The sequence below is a fragment of the Schistocerca piceifrons genome, chromosome X (genome assembly GCF_021461385.2).
Source record: "Schistocerca piceifrons isolate TAMUIC-IGC-003096 chromosome X, iqSchPice1.1, whole genome shotgun sequence".
Lineage (NCBI taxonomy): Eukaryota > Metazoa > Arthropoda > Insecta > Orthoptera > Acrididae > Schistocerca > Schistocerca piceifrons.
This window is the reverse complement of record NC_060149.1, coordinates 495434370-495458262: the sequence shown is the minus strand read 5'-3', so window position 1 is coordinate 495458262 and position 23893 is coordinate 495434370.

Below are 23893 nucleotides of genomic sequence, written 5' to 3'. Positions count from 1 at the left end.
TTTTTGGCGCCTGTCTCTTTGTGCCAGTCTCCTTTCCGCCACTGATATTTTCGCATCGGTACTGAGCACACGGAACTTCTGTAAGTTTGAGAAAAACTTCCTCGAAATGACAAATTTGGCAAGTACTTGCAGCAAGATGCAAGAAAACAACGAATTTTTACGCTGCAGTGGAGAGTGCGCTGATTGGAAACTTCCTGACCAAATGAAAACTGTATGTTGGGGGACTCGAACCTGGGAACCCCGTCTGATTTCGGGAAGTTTCATGCAAAAAGCTGTCTGCACTAACCTGAAAACTTCTTGAAGTTTACGAAAGTAGCGGACGTTGACGAGAAGATGAGGAGGGGGCGGGGGGAGGGGGTGATGTGTCGCAGGTATAGTGGTTATTAATATTACACCCACTTCTGTGATTGTATGGATAACGTGCCATGCAACAGTAGGAAGTTCAACAAAATGCATAATAAATATGATTTCAGGATTACGATGTTTGAGTGTTTGCGAGACAAATAAATTGCTACGACTGAAGGAGGAAGGCTGAAACGTTACCTAAAATAAAAGGAAACAAACCATCCATGTAAATGTATGTCGTAGGTAAAATCACTGAAAACAGAGGCCAGAAAGAGACCGTTTACAGAGCTGTAACTGCAATCTAAATCCCATAGAACTCTCATGGGCGGACAATGTCATTGATGACATGTCAAAGGAAAGATTGCAGAAAATGCTGCTTCCCTTTCAGTTACTGCACAGGACCGGCAAGGCTACTGCAGAAAAGTGCAGCAGCTGGAGCAAAAGTATTGTGCACGAGATGGAATAATGGAAATGGCCATTGTTAAAGTTATCATCAATACCACGCCTTCAAACGATGGTGATGATGATCTTGAAGCAAACACAAATGACCGTGATCTTTACTGAACATCATTTTGACAGTTCTTTCAGGTACAGTTAATTACACTCGGTAAACGTTACTGTTGGGCTGTGTTTCATAAACACAGTGTGTAAACAGATTTAAAAAATAAGTTTTTACTTTCGTTTCACAGTATCGTAGGTTGCGCATTCATCTACTGTCATTGTTCATTATTTTCGATGGATAAACTCTTGAGCATGAATATATCAACATATTAGGTGATTTACTATCAGACGGATGTGTCACTTAACCGGGAATTGCTGCCACGAGTGCCGTCTGCGATTTCGTGTTCAGCAGTAAACACAGGTAGTGGTACCAGCACAGCAGGAAGCAGCCAACGGTGCTTTCCCCGCACCTCTCCTGTCCCTTCGGCACTGGTGTACCCGACAGCCATCGCTCCAATCGTCGATTTATCGTGGACAATCAGTACAAGCAATCAAATAGCAAAATATCTTTCGCACTGCTACAAACAAAAAAATTGCTTGTTATATTGGTCCTGAACTACAAGCCAAACTCAGATAGGAATTGCTTCATTATGTCACGTTGGCTACTTGTAGGGAGAATAATGACATTTTCAATTCCCCCATTATTTACTGTTTTACTGGAATTTTTAATTGGTGTAAAGATTACAGCTTGTTCATAATACGTAAACGTATGTATTTTAAAGGTATTTTTTTTTGTTAACAGATTAAATAGAACTCATTCATGCAGTTTGTGTGTTGGCAATATTTTAGAAAAAATAATACCGATAAACCTTATTTATGGATTCTTCCGTCACTTCTTGAGAGAACAATTCCATATTGCGGCTTGAATAACACTTAGGCAGTTTTTTGTTCTACTGATTTTTACTTGTATGAACTAGTTCTCGGCTTATTAGGCCATCTTCAGATAACTACTGGCTATTGTTTACTAGGAGCTTGTGTTCTTACGAACCAAACATCCTGGACTAAGATACAACGCCTTTGCATACGATCTTTAGTTACGGTATTGTCTTTGGAATTGTCAAACGGGTCTTTAGACTTTTTATTCTGTAAGACTGTTCTTTAACATAATAAATCACATATTTACGCTACGATGTCCTGACATATATTTCAGGTACACAATCAATAAGACAACTTCACATAGAGACTTCTCTAGGCAACTTACCATTAATGTATTTCACATTTTGACACTGAGGTAATTTACTGTCTAAATATATACCCAAAAACTTAGCATAACATGCATAATCTGAGGAAAGCTCGTCTTTTGGGGTAAGAGCCATCTGTTAAGTTTTGTTTTCATTCAACAAGTCAATAAGATACTTGAGCAATTGCTTTTCCTATACAAATTTTAAGGCTACTGATACCATTACAACAGTGAAGAAAAACTATGTTGGATGCATAGAATACTGCACTGAGTCTGATAATTGGGGGTAGGTCATTAATCACAATTAGGTACAGGAAAGGGCCCAGCACAGATCACGTTTCAGTACCCACCTTGATAATTTGTTCTGGGCTGGATATTTCTTTGCCATCACAGGCAGCTTCTTTCCAGATCTGTAGATAGGATTTCAATAGTTTCAGGCCGTTATCTGCAATGTCACAAAAGTCCTATTTTCCTAGAAGTGATGTATGCTTCACACAGTTAAAAGCCTTGCCTACATCACAAAAGTGATTTGAACAAAGCCTGTGTCCTCAAACACTCAAACAAGGTATTTGACTACAGAGTCCTTATCATTAAAACGTCAGTGATTTTACCTAAGTATATGCTGTGCTCCACTAATTATTTGTAGATTTTCCAAGTAGACAGATAAGTGTTGCTAAATTACACATTCCAATACTTTAGCAAAATATGGTATATCATCCAGGAATTTGGTCTGCGCAGGGTGGGTGGCCCAGTAATTTTGGGAGGATAAGAGGGGAGTTACCAAGAACCCTTCATTTGCGGAGTCTTAAAACTATTGCTCTCCAACATAACATCATAGAAACGGAAATGTGGAGGAGAACCATTTATCATTTCACTTTAAACATGTACAATTCCCAGTGACCTATTGTTATGCCATGAACGTAAACAAAGCATAAGGCCAGAAGATGCATATTGTGGGCTTGGACCTTAGTGTCAGTGGCTTAGCTCACTGCTAGCTCTACATGACCCTACCTTGTTAGTGAAGCAAACTAGATCTTCGATCATCTCCCCAATTACACTAAGTCAAACATTGTATAAAAAGGAGCTCTACATGAAAAAAATAAATTCCACACTTATGTAGTCTTAGGCACAGCAGTTAATAATATCTGGGCAATTCTGAGTTTCTCAGCTAGTAATTAACAAATTCTAATATTCTCCTTCATTTACCCTATGGTCACTAAGGAATAATACATCTGGTTGTGTTTCACTTGGGAGCACTTTCACTTCTAGTTATTTGTTACTGAGATGCTCAATGTTTGGGTGAATGACTTTAATGTTATTTTCCTTTTTCTGACCCCTGAATTGTTGAAGAGAAGATGTAGTTGGAAACAGGCATGGGACCACATTGTATTCATTATTTTTGATCTTGTCTCTCTTCTCTTCTATTGGCTGTGAGATAAAAACTCTTTTGACAAATAGTGGGAAACGTCTCATACTCTTTGCAAAGCCTATCTAGGTTCCTTTTGCATTTGTTCAACTTTTCTCATTGAAGTAGCTGATTTGTTCCTTTTCTATACGTTGATCGAATTAGTGATGCAGCAGCTTGTTTTTCTCTAGCAACATTGTGATCTTTCTATCTGTTAGAGTTTTATGATTCCAATAACACTAAAGTTAATGCTATACCATCTTGTCTTATTGCTGCATTATCACCTTCGATTTTACTAACTGTACTGTTATCTCACTGTTTTTTTCATTTTGTACGACATTTCTTTCCTCAATCACTATGGTTTTATTCTAGTATTTTGGATTACTGTGGTCTGCATTTTGGTTGCTGCTGCACGCTGTAATTTCCTGTATTGTTCATTTGCCTCTCTTTTGGGAATCCTTGTGATGTGAAATCATTTCTACTTTGCAATATGCGCTTTCATCAGTTGCAGTAACAAACTTGTACTGTTAGGTTTAAAGTTTACAACATAACTTGGCTTCTCAAATAAGTCAGCTGACTATACCACGGTTTATTTTTTTCTGAAAACTTGCTTTGCAAGCTTTTGTGTATTGAAATGCTGTGAAATAATTGCATTATAACGCCTTAAAACACCTTTAAAATACTACCATTGTTGACATATCATTCGGTAAAGAATTAAGTGTATCTCCATAACATTGGCCATTACAGTTTCTGTCAGCAAAGGCATTATGAATTTATCAGCTTATCATCAGTGACAAATAGGTCAACGCATAAAAGGTGTAAAAAATATTATTAGCTTTACCACCTCAGAAAAATTTGTTGTCTCCTGGGTGAATTCACTAATGTTTAACGGAAGTAAAAACATCCCCAATTTTTTTTATCGTTTATGATTTAGAAGTGAGGCTGCTATTTTTGTTTCAGGCGGCAAGTGGTTTTTTTAATTTACAAGCATCTGCAGTTTTTTTTGATTATTCAGTAATGAGTTGCCCTCGGCCTTTCAAATAAAAACATCTAATTCAGCACACTGACATACAGATCAAACCATTATCGCCTAACTGAATGTGTTCTTTAAGATATTTTAATTGCTGAAAATTATGGGTCCCAAATTATTAAAAAAGCTGTTTCAGATGAGTGCTTTTCCACAGGAGGAGTAATTTCTCAGCCACAGTATTTTTTATGTTATTACACTATATATTATAGTTACCTTTTATAGAGTATTATGATGAGTTGCTTACACTTAAAAAATAAACTATTTAAAAACAGATTATTTGAATTTTTCATTTTTTGGTCTGCAATATCTTTACTGTGAACCGTATAAAAATTTGAAAAATTCAGACTATAATACCTTTATTATATCAAACTTCAGTATAAATTTCCACTTTATGATTCAGTTGGAGTTTAAGAAAAAAATTACAACACTAAGTCCAAAATATGTTTTTTAACTTTTGTGGTATCTTGGCTAATGCAATAAAGTATATCAATTATATAAATACATCATATTGCAGCAAGTATTGATTATTTGCTGAGACAGTTCACTGATGAAAGATTCAGCAGGCTCACAGACAAGCATAAATAAGTCTGTGAGTTGTCTTACCATTTCTGCCAACATGTATCCACTCGCACTCACTTAACTACAAGCCCTTGAAGTGAACTGTTGAAAAACTGGATCTCAGTGTCCTATTGGTATTCTTATTACTGCAGCTTGTCATGGATGTGTGTAGAGAAATCACACAGCAAATATCGAATTCTTCTGCAAGCAACCAGTGCTGGAACAGTTGGTATCGACAGAACAAGGTCTGGTGGTATCCACTTTTTGGATGGGCCTAATTACATTATGCTTCTTAAGATGGAACCTACTTGTCCAACGTAAAGACACAAAGTTATGATCTGAAACTGGAAACCCAGTAAAATCACACGGTTCTTTAAATTTTTGATGGTCTGTTAATTGCACAGTATCAACTGCACAGTCTTACTACATTTATCAGTTCAGTGACGCTTCACTTACATATTGTTACAAAAAAAAACTGCATTCAAACTCCACCTATTACAGTCTCATAGTGTATCCACATGGTCTCTCATGATGAACGTAACAGCATGTCTTATTTCTCTAAAATAGATTAATGATACTCTGTACTAGTCTGGACAACGATATTACCACTAGCTCTGAATTTAGGAAAATACATCGTAGCTGTGTAAATCTAAATATAAAGCAATTTAATACATTACCCTGACAGTCACAGAATGGCTCATTAAATGTCTTCTAAAAAAGGCACAAAAGTGGCTGCAAGACAAGGATTATTGTACATTAGAAAAATTCGAACACTGTTAAAAATGTATTGTGTTTACCACATAATTCCTAAGACGAATTCTACCTTCATTCAATATGTATGTATATGGTCTTGCATAGTGTTCTTATGTATGTATGCGTTTTCTCATTGTACATATTTTTGTAAATAGTTTGCAGTACTAAACAATATGTCACTACATTTTATCTATCACATCAATCCTCACTGTAAAAGAGGTTACTAAATTGCCTACAGTCACAATGACTGCATGTTAATGTTTAAAGTTGATGAATAAATATGTATATTAATTAAATATTTCTTTCCCACTGTCCAAATTATACGGGCACGCTTCTATACACATTACGGGGCTGCTCTTTTGGAAGAAATGACATTGTGAAGAAGTAGCTTAGCCACAGTCTATTGAGTATTCTCTGGAACACAATTTTCACTCTTCAGCAGCTCATACATTTTTTATAAACTAATTGATAAATTGAAACTGTGTGCTTGACTGGGACTTGAACTTGGAACCTTTCGGCGAGGCTGTAACTGACTGGTTGATTAGGCACAGCTATCTATTCAGTCCTGCAGGCTCTCACTCTTTCTTCATATTTCTCAGTTCTTATCATCTCCATTATCTCTTCTTAGCTTATATTTCTGAGCTCTTATTATCTTCTCTACGTTCCTCTTTTACTATACCTTACTTTCATACTTTTTCATAATATCTGCTTCTTATTGTTCATTATTTACCAATAACTTATCAAAAAATTTTCTTGTTTTTAAATCTTCCTAAGTGTTGGTCTTGTTATACTTCTTCCCTCTGTTCATGTTCTCAAGAACTATCAAGGCATAGTTTATATTTTCATACAAGACCTGGAACTGCAAGTCTGCGATACTGCACTCACCCTCCCCGTTATGAAAAGAAAACCACAATAATGGTGCCTCTTTTGTGTTCTCCCTCCCTTCTTCAGGACGTCTTGACGCTTCCTTTTTCATACCTCCTTAGGGGTCTGCTTACAGAAAATTAAGAAACAACTGCAAACATTTATTACTGTGTATTATTAATTAATTATGTGCTGAATGAAAAATTTGTGCTACAATGTATAACTCATCAGTCTGGTTACATAGCAATAGTTTTTTTAAAAAGTGCTTCTGTCTATGAGAACTAATATGTAATTGCTTTCATAATGTACCTTCGAAGAAATATTATCAATAAGGGTGTGCTGGTTTTTGGCACTCATGATGAACAGGTCACTATTAGATAAAAGTAGACAGAAAAACCAATTATTTGGTCTCTGTAGCTAATGAACCATGTAAAGAGTGTCTGTAATGTACTTAAACGTTGAAATTTTCTGAAGGAAAATCTGAATTTACAGCTGTGCAACTGAAAATGCCGAAATTGGAAATCTGCTTTGTTTTCATCCAAATTCAAACATTGTTTCACAACGCTATGATATTAATATTTATTTGCCAAGAATAATTTTTATATTGAGCATTATCTGGCTGATGAGTGCTTTGAAACGAAACTGTGAATTCATACGAATTGAGGTGGAACCCACTGTTTCCACGAATTCTCTAATGAAATAGTATCAGTTCTCTCAAACACTTTTCTGAGCAGTCGACTAATACTGTATCTGTAGTGGTTCACCCAACTTTTGGTCTCTCTCATATCCTCCTTCTTACCAATTTAATTCTTCTCAACTGCACTCTGACTCTTAAATATATTCTTGTATTCTCTTTTAAAATGGTGATTTGGTCCCCCATTTGACAAGTGCTCCATCCTTCATCCTCATGTCAACCACTAGAGCACCCTATTACTTCTTTCTGGTTCATTATTTGTCGCTATAGCAAAACGTCAATTGTGTTTCTGAAAAATTATGTGTCAGATCCATCAAATTTTCATTCTTCATGTATTTCTCACCACTCTTTCAATTCCTTCTCCTTATGATGCAGTTTTTGTATTAAACGGGTAGAGGATATACAAAAAGTTGCATCTATGATAACAATTGTGTTTCTGTCTCCTCTACACGAAATACTGTTAGATAATGATTGTACAAGAGCTTTGTAGTAGTGTTCAGTGAATGTGCTGGCCATTTTTATATCTCTTTCAACAGCATAAAGATATTTTCCACATACAGTGCCCTTATACCGTATGTAATATTCCTTCTCCCATTCCTTTGTGTGTGTGTGTGTGTGTGTGTGTGTGTGTGTGTGTGTGTGTGTGTGTGTGTGTGCGCGCGCGTGTGTGTGGAGCTTACAGGTGCTCAATGTCGAGGTTAGCAGTGCCGTTACTCATATTTAAAGAAACTAATGTGAATAAAAAGAGAAACTGTTGTCAGGCAATCAGAAGGGAACCTATGAAATGACACTCGTTCAGTCACTCCAACCACGCTCTCATTGACCCACACAATGACTCAGGTGTTAGTACAAATGGAGAAGGGTGAAAGGCGCCAGTTATTCTTGGGAGTAAAACATAAGTAAAACCACACAAGAGCTAAAAGGAAAGCCGCGCAGGATTAGCTGAGCGGTCTACTGCACTGTAGTCATAGACTGCGCGGCTGGTCTCTGCAGAGGTTCAAGTCCTCCCTCGGGCATGGGTGTGTGTGTTTGTCCTTAGGATAATTTAGGTTAAATAGTGCGTAAGCTTAGGGACTGATGACCTTAGCAGTTAAGTCCCATAAGATTTCACACACATTTTCTAAAAGAAAAGCTCAGAGAAATCTGATTAATTGACCCCTCACAAGAAATGTGTTTTGAGACAAGCACTCTGAAAAACAAGTTGGACACATCACAGAAACTTAAAACTCTAAGCACATTCGTTTCTATGTCACTGAAACTAGAGGTCAGATCTGATGGTAAATCTGCCACTGCCCTCTGATTCGAAAATAAAACTCAGTATGGTAAAATGTGGCGCGCTGTGATCCGTATGTCATAAATCTCACACACTGGAGGATGGTCTCACAGGGGCAAGAAGCCATGTTTCAAGGGACTGTGGCCTCTGCAAAGCCGAGTAAGCAGAACCTCCTCCCGTCTTCGTGGTCCAAAGGAGGTGCGCTACGGCCACGTAGTGGGCTTTACTATATGCAGCTTATTGTCAGTGACTTCCAGCCACTCGTTTCCCATCGACGCATGACCCTGTACTTCAACAGCTAGGTAATAACATGCAAGTGGATAGCACACTGAAATGACTGAGGACACCACACACCTCCTTGGCTGTCATATCCACCGTTTCGTTCCCCACATTAGCCATGTGTCTTGGTAGCCAGCAAAAAGACAGCTCCTTCACCTTCCGTTGTAGCTGGAGGAGGGTGTCGTATATATTCTGGACTACTTTACCTGGTGGGTACAAGAGTTGTAGAGAGTGGAGGACACTCAACAAGGCACAAACAAGGAATTTAGCACTTTAAGTACGCTTCAGCTGCTACAGTGTCCAGAAGATCGTATACAGTTCCGCGTTGAATACACTGAAGTCTCGAGATAGTTAGAACATGATGATACATTCAAGGGAAACAACAGAGCATCTAATGGAGTACTCCTGCTTCGACCAATCCGTAAAGACAGATGCAGAGGTGTGGTATTCTGTTAAAATGGCAGAAAATACAATGTTAAACGCATATACAAGAGTGAAATTTCTCCTGTATTGCACTAAATCTAAAATTACCGTGGACCTATGCGGTAAACATGGTTGTAGACGGGTAAAGCACTGGATTGGCGGTCGTACAATTTCAGCACCAAATGACTTCAGTACACGCTACACACAGATCCCAAACGACACTGTTGCTCGTGAACGATTGGAGAAAAGGCGTTCTATAGGTGGACGAGCAAAAGTATGGTATGCAGATGCATTCAGAGCTGTGAGGAATTTATATGCCTGACGTTCTATGGGGAGCTGCCGCCTGTTCCCCAGCCTGAACGTGGAGACTGGGTATGGGGCTGGTTCCGTAAGCACCTATGGACAGCCTAATCACCTCGTAGTGGATAGTGTCAATATCTTTAATTAAGAAGGCCTTGCTGACCCATACATTGTGCATCTATTGTCTAGCTGTGAATAGACAAAAGCCCTATAAAACCGGAGGAGACGCGCGCTGTCAGCTTCCCAACACCTGTGACTAAGGCACTTTATGATATTCAGTGCTTCTGGGTTCCTGCTTTCAAGTCTCTCGGGTGTGGTATCCACGAGAGTTTGGAGTCAGAAATGAAGCCCAGGAACCTCACCGAATAATTTAAATGTATAATGGTATCCCTCGTTTACAAGTCAGGTAAATTAAAAATAAGATGAGAACGATTTTATGCAGAAAACTGAAAACCCATCTTTGCAGCCCACTCCTCTAACCTCCACAGTGTAAAATGCAGGTGACGGCTCGCCTCCTAAGATGATCTGAAGACTTAGGGAACGATAGGTCAGCAGCATGATGGATCACTCGTGTGATGTGATCCACCCTTTCCTGGACACTGTTGCGGAGTTCAAGCACAGCTAGATGGTTGAATAGCATCCAGTTAGCTCTGCTGACCAACCATTCTTGTGGCTTCTGCGCAGATAATGCTCCATCCAGGAGATGAATGCGGAGTGGAATGTGGTCATTGGAATGAAGATAGTCAAGAGCCTCCCACTTAACAGAGTCCCCGAGGGGTGGAGAACAGAAAGAGAGTTCGATGGCAGATAATGGCCCTGTAAAAGCGCAGAAATGAGTGGGGGTGCCTGTGTTGAGAATGCAGAGCTTGTGGGATGTCATGAGGCTCTCCAAAACCCGATCCTAGCGCAATTAGAGGCCGAAACCAACAATATATGACAAACGTTGAAGTCTCCTAGTAGGAGAAATGGTCGAGGGAGTTGTTAAATAAGACTTGGCAGAGCTCCAGAGTCAATCACATGGTGCAGACGTAAATATAGAGAACAAACTCCGAGCCTCTGACATATATAAACCTAAAATGTAACTGCTGGCAGGTCAGTAGCAAGGGGGGAGCAGAAAAGTGTGCCCATTACTGACAAACAAAGCGACACCTTCTTTGGCCCCCTCCCCAGTCACATGATCCTTCCAATTTAGTGTATGGTCCCTAAGGACAGGAGCATCAGACGTTTTAAAATGCGTTTCCAGCAAACGCAAACACAAGGGGTGTTCCTGTGCTAGCCGTTTCAGTTCCTCCACATGTGACCTGAACCTATTAATGTTCCAATGTAGGATGGGAGCCACCTATCATGGGGTTAGCATTTTGATCCTGGCTTTCTGCCGAGGAGCTGAGCCAGTAATGGATGGAGGCTCAGTCTTGGGAAGAGATGATTGCCCCAGTCCACCACAAAGGTCGATCATCTCTAAAGCAGACTCGAGAGACATGTCTGAGAGAATGACGACGACATCATCTAACTGTTTACTTTCTAGTTCCATCAGTGGAGGATGCTCTGCCTTTTGTTTTTTTTCTGTGGGTAGGCTTCAGAGCCATAACTACAGCTGTGGTTGTGGAAGCACTGGATGACGTTCCAGACTGAATATTTCGAGGGGCAGGGACCGCCTCAACACCGGGAACCAAAGCTTTTTCTGAAGTTATTGGGGGAAGGACAGGCTTGGAAATGGCTGCAGAAGCGTAAGTGCATGGACCAACGGAGGTACTAGCTCTGACACTAGCAACCTCAGCTGTGTAGCAGCATCTGCTTTCTGCATTGGCTGTTTAAGAATCGAAGCAAAGTCGGTAGCGAACGTTGGGGACAGAATGACTTCATACTTCTTTTCGGTCGAATTATGTGGGACGCATGTCATAGTCTGAAGCCCTTGTATCTTTCGTTCTTCAAGATATATGCTGCAGCCCCAACTCGAGACAGGGTGAGCTCTAGAGCAATTCACACACTTCAAGGGAGATGTAGAAGCAACTCACTTGTGGGCAGCCCTACTGCATTAGCCACAATCTCCATTATGCCCATGAGTAGTATGCCGAAAGGTACAAACGTAAATGAAGGAAACCTGCCATACTGTGCTCAGGAAGTTTCGTGATGTTAGACGTCAGGATACCGGAGCTGGAATTTCCAAGAACCCCATCCACCCTCTTTATGGTATTTTGCTCACATCTTTCAATTCCTCCTTGGGAATGTCCAATAGATACCCTGCACGTCACAACACCTTTGCTGAAATTCAAGGTGGTGTGCAGCTCAGTTCCGATGGCATGTTGCCTAAGGCATTGATCTTTCTTAATTTTCTTAACTTGTTGGGAACTACATCAAAAAAAGTTTTGCTTCATCCCGGTTCCCAGAACTCCTGAAGATAGACGTTGACTGTGGATATTGTGTCACAGACACAGTCCTTTTGACTGTTCACAGATGTCACTAAGTCCGCCAAAAGATGTAAACATCCAAGCATGAGCAGCGCCTATTAGACGGAGGGGGGTCTGACAGCCGAACAGTTCCAGTCTTTCCACCAGGAAGGATGTACATGGCTTGTGTTGTCTGTAGTTCAACCATACCTATAAGGTCAATACCGCCGTTCAATCGCGCCCGCATTGTTACTTTGTGTCAGGAAGGGCTCTCAACAAGTGAAGTGTCCAGGCTTCTCGGAGTGAACCAAAACGATGTTGTTCGGACATGGAGGAGATATAGAGAGACAGGAACTGTCGATGACATTCCTCGCTCAGGCCGCCCTATGAATACCACTGCAGTCGATGGCCGCTACCTACGGATTATGGCTAGGAGGAGCCCTGACAGCAACGCCACCATGTTGAATAATGCTTTTTGTGCGGCCACAGGACGTCGTTTTATGATGCGCAATAGGCTGCATGAAGTACAACTTCACTCCCGACGTCGATGGTAAGGTCCATCTTTGCAACCACGACACCATGCAGCGCAGTTGAGACGGGCCCGACAACATGCCGAATGGACCAATTAGGTTTGGCATCACGCTGTCTTCACTGGTGAGTGTCGCTTATGCCATAAACCAGACAATCGTCGGAGACGTGTTTGGAGGCAACCCGGTCAGGCTGAACGCCTTAGATGGAATGTCTAGCGAATGCAGCAAGGTGGAGGTTCACTGGTGTTTTAGGGCCGCAGTACGCCGCTAGTGGTCATGGAAGGCGCCGTAACGGCTGTACGATACGTGACTGCCATCCTCCGACCGATAGTGCAACCATATCGGGAGCGTATTGGCGAGGCATTCGTCTTCATGAACTACAATTCGCTCTCTCACCGTGCGCATCTTGTGAATACCTTCCTTCAGGATAACGGCATCGCTCGACTAGAGTGACCATCATGTTCGCCAGACATGAACCCTATCGATCATGCCTGGGATAGATTGAAAAGGGCTGTTTATGGACGACGTCACCCACCAACCTTTCTGAGGGATCTACACCGAATCGCTGTTGAGGAGTGCGACAATCTGGACCAACAGTGCCTTGATGAACCTGTGGATAGTATGCCATGAGAAATACAGGCATGCATCAATGCAAGAGGACGTGCTACTGTGTATTAGAGGTACCGGTGTGTACAGCAATCTGGACCACCACCTCTGAAGGTCTCGCTGTATGGTGGTACAACATTTAATGTGTGGTTCTCATGAGCAACAAAAAGGACGGAATTTTCTGTACGGGTTCCGGAACTCTCGGAACCAAGGTGATGCAAAACTTTTTTTTAGGTGTGTATATGTTTCCTGCAACAGTGTTCCATTACACAATTACTTAACTGATTTTAAACCGCTAGCAATGGCTTCTAACCCTTTTTGAATATGTAGTGGCGAAACTTTCTCGAAGCTGCCATTTTTCCTTTTTACTATCGAAAACACATTATGATTGCTAGAATTTGTTCTGTTACCTGTGGATAGTATGCCATGAGAAATACAGGCATGCATCAATGCAAGAGGACGTGCTACTGTGTATTAGAGGTACCGGTGTGTACAGCAATCTGGACCACCACCTCTGAAGGTCTCGCTGTATGGTGGTACCACAGTTTTAGAATTTACTCCCGAGTCAGGAGGACTGAATACACGAGCCCTCTTATTTGATTCCATGTTAGTACCACCCAGCGGCCCGCCATTTCCGCTGGGAAGAGAAGGAAATAATTTCGAGGGTTCTATCTCAGTCCCACAGGCAGCTAGGGAAATGAAAGTCCACCTGAACAGAGCCCCACACGCCTCCGTAAGTCTTATACAACTGAGGAGCCGCAGGATCCCCAGAGGTTGCCCAGTAGCGACTGTTCTACCTAATCAGTCACGCATCTCATCGGCGTTCAACGCAAACAGCGACTGAGAGTTTTTTTTAATTTTTTTATGGAGGTTGCTACCATCCTCCAGGCGGTCAAGCCAAGATCCCTGTTCCCTGTGACATACAACGTTCCACTGCTGCACTGTACAGTAATCACTGAAGCATGGGTGACAGGGGACTGACGGTGCTTACAACTTCCCAGCTCAGGAAACCCAGCAAAGGAATATTTAGTCCCTGAGGACCTCTTTCCCTTTCCATCCTAATACTCCTTCAGTAATTTTCCACTAATCTGTTGCCATATCATGACCATTTCAACAAAGCCATTAACTTGCATTCAGTCCTAAACAATATGATATTCGAGAAGAGAATGAAGCACTCCTCATTATTATTCATATAACTTCTCTCTTGGTGTAGCTAAGCAGTCTTCTTGCTGTTTAACAGCACTCTTTTACTTTCAGTGTCGTTTTTCCCTTACCCTTTCTTTCTTCAATTTCCTTCTTTATAATTGTTCTCATAAGTCTCACATCTGTTATTTCTCTATGTTGTTACGTGATATGTGTCTGTCACAAATTCCTCACTTACAGCTGGTATCTTATTGTGAGACTCCAGCAGCCATAGTCTGGTCGAGAACACTTTTCCACACAAGTGACATATACTTTTGCGCCCACCCTCTTCCCCAGAATATGCTCTCATCTGTGTCAACTTTTTACTACTAATTATGTAGCACCCTATTTAGAAATTTCTACTTAAATGACTCAGTAGGGCACCAGTCACTAAAGTGAAAAGAGCATTAAATGTGGGGAACAATGAAAATGAGAAGTAACTTTACTTTGATAAAAAGGAGATGAGAACAGGCAGTGGCTGTTTGCATTGCTTGACCTTGCACTAGCCCTGCCAGTATTAGTGGTAGTTATTATCACATGGCAAACGCAACATAAAAAGGATGAAAGTGGCGCTTATTGTGTCACGTAGGAGAGGCAGGAACCATTTACTGGCTACTAGATACGCATTTTCACATCAGCACAGTTCCTCTCCAGTAGTGTAGGAGAAAGAAACCTAAGGGAAATGGATTTTGCATGGCTATGAGTAACGATAATAGTGAAATTCTGTCACAGATCTACGATTGTTTTATACATGTATTAGATAATTTAGGAGAGTGGCAAATACTGGAGGGTATATGGAAAAATAGGCATAATGAAGTGTGAATTCACTATTCAGAATGGGTGTAAATCATTAGTGTTGACTGAAAAACATTGAATACTGCAGGCATCATCCATTATACTAGCCAAATAATTGAGTTTTCCATCCAGTAATGAGAGAGAGATGCGATCTTCCAACAGAACAGGACTTATGCCTTCACTTCTTGCAGCAAGTATCATGCTTTGCAAGATTTGGCAAATCCTGTGGCCAATATAAAGATCACATTTATCACATGTTAGAATATGTGGGAAAGGGCGTGAAATCTTCTGGTCTAGTTTAACCAGAACTGTTGCTAGTGAAAATGTGGGGGCGTGTTGCATGATAGGTTGTCGTCACGCCTGCTTTATATTAATTACCAACGATTTTCTTGGTAAAACGTCAAATCTTGTGATTGTTTTCCTTTGCTGCTAGACTAATATTGTCATCTTAAACAATACTGTGAACAATAAAACTGTACTCAAGTTGTGACAGTTATTTCAGAATGTTCACTTGCCGTTTGGAATAATGTATTTCTGTAGTTACCAAACACTAAATATGCTAATCAAAGAAGGATTTGTAAGTAGTGCTATTTAAGATTTTTAACACCTAGTTAACTGTTTTAGTGGTTTCACATATTCATTTCCTATTATAACGAACAATGCTGCTGTAATTATTTCTACAGTCTTGAGGCGTGTTTTCAAATTATAGAATCTCTTGTTGCTATATCATTAATTCCCTTACTATTTCAAATGAATACTTTTGATCCTTTTAAATTGCAGAATATCTTGTTTTTCTAATAATCTGTAAATCACACTGGCTGTCGAATCATCCTCATGTAGAGATGTCTGTTAGATGAAAACAATGCTGCCATCTAAGAACTTCCATTGTCTGTCTCTGTTTCCAGATTGATAAGAAGATTATTGGCAGAAATCTTTTATTCCACGATAACGAAGTGCTACAAGAATTTAAGTGAAGAAGAATTCCAAGCCTAATACGTAAACCACTGGAGCAGCCTTGAGAAGCATCCACAATGAATTTTCTAGAATGTGTTACCATTTTCTTTATAACACTAATATATGCTGTTATCTTATTTTTATTCCCTTTGATCATTGATGCTCTATGGGCTGTATATCAAGATTGTTGCATAGAAAGAAATTTAAGAAACTGAAATAATTTGGAGAATGTAATGGGAGGCAAAACTACTACTCCAATCCATGCACTGCTGAGCAAACATGTATAAAAGTACCTCTCATTGTTTATTAATTGGGGACTCATTAGATTCACTTAATTACATACCTTAAAGTTGAATGAAATTCATGTTATTGGAAGAATGAAAAGATTAGGAAATGGATCTGTAACCCATATCACTAGATACACATGAGCTGTATAAATGTGACTTATTGTTTTCAATAAAATTTGCTATCATTTCATAAACAAATTTTTTACACTACTGATACAGTTCCTAGCCTTAAAATACAAGAGCTAACTGTTTGCATGGTGGAATGCTATGAAGGTAATCATGGGAAGTACAGTAGTTAATTTATCTGTATAATTATTTCAAATACATTTTGAGTAATTATATATTCTACTAGTGTAACATAAAATATGTTCCACATGCAAAGTATAACATGCACAAATTCTGCTTAACCTATTACATGTATATTGATCGGTATCACTACAGGATATATTAGAAGCGATATTAAAATGATGTTCATATGTGTAGTTGCAGTTTGTAATTGATTTGAATAATGGCGCTGGGCTTGCTGTAAATGAAATACACTAGTTTGGAGAGTTTTCTTAGATGTAGCAGAATAGACTATATCAGTCACTAGTACTCCGTAACCAGTTTAGACAAATGTAACTAATGGTATATTTTTAAAATAATTTGCATTTTCTTTTTAATATATTACATGAATGTAGCAAACCTGGCTTACAATGAATCCTTTCTGCTTCCAAAAATGGCAGAACATTCATGGGAATAAGAGTGACACTAAGTAATCACAGTGCGACTCTGAAACGAAAGTTGGCAAAAAAAATTTTTTGGGACCTGTTTAACATTTTTAACCAGTCGATTATTTTCATAGTCAGATCAGTCCACATCAAAATACGTGTATAATAGCCACAACTATAGTACTGTACAATAACTACTAGAATAAGAATTCCTATGAAAATTAAACGAGGTTGAAAGCCTAATTATGTAAAAAAGCCCAAGCAATTCACATAATTATTTACATATGTAAGCCGGCTTAAAAATTTTCCATTGTGTGAGAGAGGTCCTATTTGAAATTCTAGAATTTATGGTTCGACAATTCTGTTTTGGTTGTTTTAACATAACGTTTCATTGATTAAGTCAGTACTGATGTGTATCATTATATCTGCGTGTTTTCGAATACAACCGGGCGAGGAGGTGCGGTGGTTTGCACACTGGAGTCACATTTAGGAGAATATCGATTCAAACCCATGCCTGGCCATCCTGATTTAGGTTTTCTGTGATTGCCCTAAATCACTACAGACAAATTCTGTGATGGTTCCTTTGAAAGGCCACTACCGATTTCCTTCCCCATCCTTGAAACAATATGAGCCTCAGCACGATACTATATTGTCGACTGCAAACTTAACTTGTGAATTTTAGAAAATTTTGGCTTATGAATCCTCGTTCAAAACAAATCCGTTCCTCTTTGTACATTAAATGGAAAATGGGACGTTTCTGAGAAATTTTGGATGCTTGTTAACGTATGTATTCGAGAATTTTCTTAAGTTACAAGTGTTGTGCATAATGTACTTCATACTAAATAAGCATCTATGATTTATAGTTTCTGTAAACTACTAACATATCATGTCACATAAGGTTCTCCTTGAACAGAAATTTACGTCGTCTGTAATTATCATAAACTAATTATATATTTCCGTCTTGATCGTAACCATAACCTGAAAAACGTTTCAAAGAAAGAGTAAACTTTGTACCAGTGTTTCTGCTATCATAGGAGATATCTGGTTTTGGTTGTTAATCGCTTCAGTTCAAAAGAGCTACAGGCATTGCTTGAAGCATATCATACCTATAAATTAAATTCTGAGAGAAACGGCAAGTGTAGGTTAAAGTTATTTGTTTACTGTTCTGCAAATTGCTGAACCAGGAACAATATAGTTGCACTGTGGGTGCTGTTCTCAGGCACAGTTTGAGGTAGCTGCTGGTTCGTAAGGAGATGGGAATTTCCCTGACTACTACCAAGTGATTGGAAGCTGCTGTGAACTGGTGTTTTGGGAGGGCTACCAAGAGTCATTTGCCAGATTTTGAACTCGGATTGGACAATGTGTAGGAAGGATAGGACTGATGTTATGGAAGATGATGTGTTCATTGCAGTTAAAAGCTGTTTAAACGCAGTTGAGATCGATACTGGGTCGGACTGTGAAAGAGTCTGGATAAAGCTGTCAATCAGACAAGGAGTAACCATTGTATCAGCATGTTTTTATAGACCACCAGCATCCGCAACAAAGGTCGCAGAACGTTTCAGGGAAAGTCTTGAGAACATAAGAAATATATATCCAAATTATCCGTTAGTTACAGGTAGAGACTTTAATCTGGGGTCCAATGACTAGTAAAATTACACCTTTATCACAGGGGGCAGAACCAAGGGCTCGTGTGAAGTTATTCTATGAGCGCTCTCAACGTACTGCCTTGAACAATTGGTTACAAAACCAACTCGAGATGGGGACATATTAGACATCCTGGCGACAAACAGACCTGACCTTTTTGAGGAAGTTATTCCAGAAGAAGGTATTACCGACCATAATGTCGTTGTGGCTTCTATGCCAGTGGAAGTTGTAAATAAATCAAAGAAACAGCATAGAGTTTCCTTGTTTGGGAAAGCAAATAAAAGTGTCATTAATGAATATCTTCATAATTAGCTTCAAGTATTCACCGCCGGGTACAAAGATATTCAGCACTTTTGTTGGGAATTTAAGGTTCTTGTCCACCACGAGCTACACAAATATGGGCGTAGCAAAAATGTAGGAGAGGGAAAGGATGCACCTTGGTTTAACAAATCTATTAGGTAGTTGCTGAGAAAGCAGAGAATTTGGCACAGCCATTTTAAACGTAGTCACTGCCCCGCTGACAATAAGAAATTATATGAAATGAAAGCAGCTGTGCAAACGTCAATGAGAGATCCTTATAACAAATTTGAAAGCAATGTTTTAGCGGCAGATTCTAAAAATAACCTCAAAATATTTTGGTCATACGTAAAATCTATGAAGGCTACAAAAAATTCAATACCTTTTCTTGTTAACAGTAGGGTTAATGTAACGTATGATGATAAACAGAAGGCCGAAATTTTAAACCTAGCTTTCAAAAACTTTTTTACGGTAGAGGAGTGCAGCACCGTTGCCCCTTTAAACTATCGAACCAACGCAAGGATGGGTGACATAGTGTGTAGTGTATCTGGGATTGTAAAACAGTTAAGATCCTTAGACGCCAGGATGGCATCTGGCCCAGACGGTATCCCCGTAAGATTTTAAGATGGCTATGCTACAAATGTAACACCCTCATCTATCAGAGATCATTGGAACAGCGGAAAGCTCCACGCGACTGGAAAAAGGCCCAGGTCATAGCAATCTATAAAAAGGGGAGAAAATCGGATGCTCATAATTACTGGCCTATTTCACTACATCGATTTGTTCTAGAATCATGGAACTTCTCTCATGTTAAGACATAATGATCTCCCTTGACTCTGAGAAGTGCATCTGCTGAAACCAGCACGGTTTTAGGAAACAGCGGTCATGCGAGACACAGCTGGCCCTCCTTGTGCATGATATACAACAGGCTCTAGATACCGGCTCCCAGGTTGATGCCATATTTCTCGACTTTCGTAAGGCGTTCGACTCAGTTCCGCACTGTCGTTTGCTCCAAAGAGTCTACGGTGTATCCGATGACATATGTGGTTGGATAGAAAATTTTCTAAAATACAGAGAGCAGTATGTCGTCCTGAATGGGGAGACTTCAACAGTAACAAGCGTAATATCAGGTGTACCCCAGGTAAGCGTAATAGGTCCGTTGCTTTTTAAGATTTATATAAAAGATCTGGTTGATGGTACTGGCAGCGGCATTGGACTGTTTGCGGATGATCCTGTAGTCTACAGGAAAGTAGTATCACATGAAAGTTGTGAACAAGTCAATGAGTATTTGCAGAAAATAAATGCGTGGTGCAGTGACTGGTAGTTACCTTTCAATATTAGTAAGTGTAAACTACTGCATATAACAATGCGAAAATCCCCACAAAATAAAAGCCCAGTCTTAGGAAGCGGTACCATCCGTCAAGTATCTGGGTGTGACTATTGGAAATGATCTCAAATGGAACGATCAGATTACACAAGTAACGGTAAGGGGAATTCTAGATTGCAGTTTATTGGCAGAATCCCAAAGCGATGCAGTTCTTCAACAAAGGAAATTACTTACAGTACCTTAGTTCGTCAAGTCTTAGAGTATTGTTCGTCTGTATGGGACCATTACTAGTTGGGTCTGCTTCACGAGATTGAGAAGGTCCAAAGAAGGGCGGCAAGATTCATGACTGGTACATTTAGCCATCGCGAGATCGTTACAAATATCATAGAAAGTTAGAAGTGGGACACATTTGCAGACAGACGACGCGCTAAACGGAAGAGGCTGCTCACTAAATTCCAAAATCCGATCTTCGCCGAGGATGTAGAGCATATATTATTACCACCAACTTCCATATCGCGCAATGATCACCATTCAAAGATAGAGAAATTAGAGCTCGTACTGAGGCTTTCAGATAGTCGTTTTTGCCTTGCGCGATCCGCGAGTGCTACAGAGAGTGGTTGGGGGGTTGGGTGGGGGTGGGGGGGTGGGGGGGGGAATATGACTTTGGCCCGAATAATGCCCTCCGCCACACACCGGTTGGTGGCGAACGGAGGATATATGTAGATGTACAAGCACCTCCAGTTCTCTCGTGCTGACAGTGTCTCCTCTACGGGAAATACAGAATCTGTCACTTTTGTCCACTTGAGTGTGAGTCACATGTCAGTGGCCGGTCTAGACGTCTTTTGCAGGCGAGACAGGGACAAGGGAGAATTAAGGACGTTACACCTATTCCCTTAATTACCAAACGCGAGGTCCTGTTTTCCAATGAGAACGAAACTAAATTATAGAGACTAAGCTCTCCTGTTAGGAAACGTGCTGTGCAGGGTTTATAATAACCCACTCTTGCATAAACTAAGAATTATCCGTGCATGCAAATATAGGGGGTATCAGTAATATTGAATTTATTACGTATTGCTCCAAGAGAAGATGTTACACCAAAACTTATCTTGATATCAAGGCAAAGCCTAGGGATGATTTTCCGCTGTTCATACACATAATTTTTCGTATAGTTGCTGTTAGCCCTACTTCAGTGTTACATACATCATCTAAAATTATTTTCGTGAAATATGCTTCCGAAAAATACAACCAACGTTAGTTGTACAGTCTATAATGTTTTAGATCCCAGCTACAGTCTCCATATATACACTGTCCAGTGACATTAATGTGACCACCTGGCAGAAGCCTGAATAACCACCTTTTGGGCCACTGCAAGACACGCAGAAAGAGAGTCAATGAAACTTCCTGGCAGATTAAAACTGTGTGCCCGACCGAGACTCGAACTCGGGACCTTTGCCTTTCGCGGGCAAGTGCTCTACCATCCGAGCTACCGAAGCACGACTCACGCCCGGTCCTCACAGCTTTACTTCTGCCAGTATCTCGTCACCTACCTTCCAAACTTTACAGAAGCTCTCCTGCGAACCTTGCAGAACTAGCACTCCTGAAAGAAAGGATACTGCGGAGACATGGCTTAGCCACAGCCTGAGGGATGTTTCCAGAATGAGGTTTCCACTCTGCAGCGGAGTGTGCGCTGATATGAAACTTCCTGGCAGATTAAAACTGTGTGCCCAGGAAGTTTCATATCAGCGCACACTCCGCTGCAGAGTGAAAATCTCATTCTGGAAACATCCCCCAGGCTGTGGCTAAGCCATGTCTCCACAGTATCCTTTCTTTCAGGAGTGCTAGTTCTGCAAGGTTTGCAGGAGAGCTTCTGTAAAGTTTGGAAGGTAGGAGACGAGATACTGGCAGAAGTAAAGCTGTGAGGACCGGGCGTGAGTCGTGCTTCGGTAGCTCAGATGGTAGAGCACTTGCCCGCGAAAGGCAAAGGTCCCGAGTTCGAGTCTCGGTCGGGCACACAGTTTTAATCTGCCAGGAAGTTTCATATCAGCGCACACTCCGCTGCAGAGTGAAAATCTCATTCTAGAGTCAATGAAGTTCTGGAAGGTATCGACCAGGTTGTGAAGTGATGCTGAATCCAGTTTTATGGCCAGCTGTGCTCGGTTTCTCTGCTGAGGATCCATGGTATGAACAGGCATATCGAGTTGGTCCCACAGATTCTCAGTTGTTTTTGAATCCGGGAAGTTCCGTGGCCAGGAGTGTCTAAACTCATCCTGGGCCCTTCTAACCACGTCCGTTCACTGAAAGCTGTGTGAATCATAGCATTGTCCGATGGTAAGTACCATCACGTCGAGGATAAACAAACTGCATGTAAGGACGGACAATGTCCCGAGGACAGATGTATAATAGTACTGATCCATTACGCCTTCCACAATGATGAGATCACCCATGGAACTCAATGGAAACATTCCTTCCTCCAAGCTGGATGCTTCCTACGATTGTTTAGGATGTTATCTCTCGCACATTTGACGCCGTGCATGCCAACAGCCGTCTGTTCAATGGAATATGAAACGTGGTTCATCTGAACAGGTCATCTGTCGCCACTCAGTGAACGTCCAGCAGCAGTGTTGGTGTGCACATTCCTGCGTTCGGCGCCAGTGAACAGTAGTCAGCTTGGGTGCGTAAACCAGGCACCAAGTGAAGAGGCCCATTCGCAGCAACGTTCACTGTACACTAGTTGAGGAGACACAGTTGGTAGCACCTCGTTTCATGTTGGTGGTCAGTTGATCAACATGAGGACGTCTATTCGCCGGTACACATCTTAGCAACCGTCATTCACTCTGTTATCTACGGCCTGTGTTGCATGTTGCACCACAGTTGTTTCAGTGCTAGTTTCAAATAGTGCCATTTTACCATGCACAGTATATGTTAGTAGTGGGACTACCTTCGTTCTGGCAAAGTGCTAGTTTCAAATAGTGCCATTTTACCATGCACAGTATATGTTAGTAGTGGGACTACCTTCGTTCTGGCAAATTTTGTTAGTGCAAGTTGCCTACATCAGGGGCAGGTATGCACTCAGGGGCAGACCTGTTGTTCTCCTTTGATTGACATGTACTTAACCTATTGTTCTCCTTTGATTGGCAGGTCCTTAGCCAACTGTTCTGTTAAGTGGTTTTTCATGTCACTGCGCTTAACCTATCGTTCCCCCCACCCCTCCCCCTCCACTTCCCCCCTCCCCATTGCTGCTACAGGTACACTTCAAGGTCTGAGTTAACCTATTGTTCTGTTAAGTGCGTTTCCATATCACCCCCATTTCCTTTTGATTTACAGGAACTTTTCTTATTGCTCCCCCTATCCCCCAACTCCCCCCCTCGCTGCTACAGGTACACTTCTAGGTCTGGGTTATTGGAAATGCCCCTCCTCTCACTCTTATCAATTTAATTGACTACTTAATTAAATTGATCAATTAATTAACCTCTCTGGTGGGAAAGTGCCACACCCCCATGGAGTGAAGTTCAAATTCCAACTGGATACTGCCTCACACCACAGTTATCTCTACTAACCTAAGCAAATCG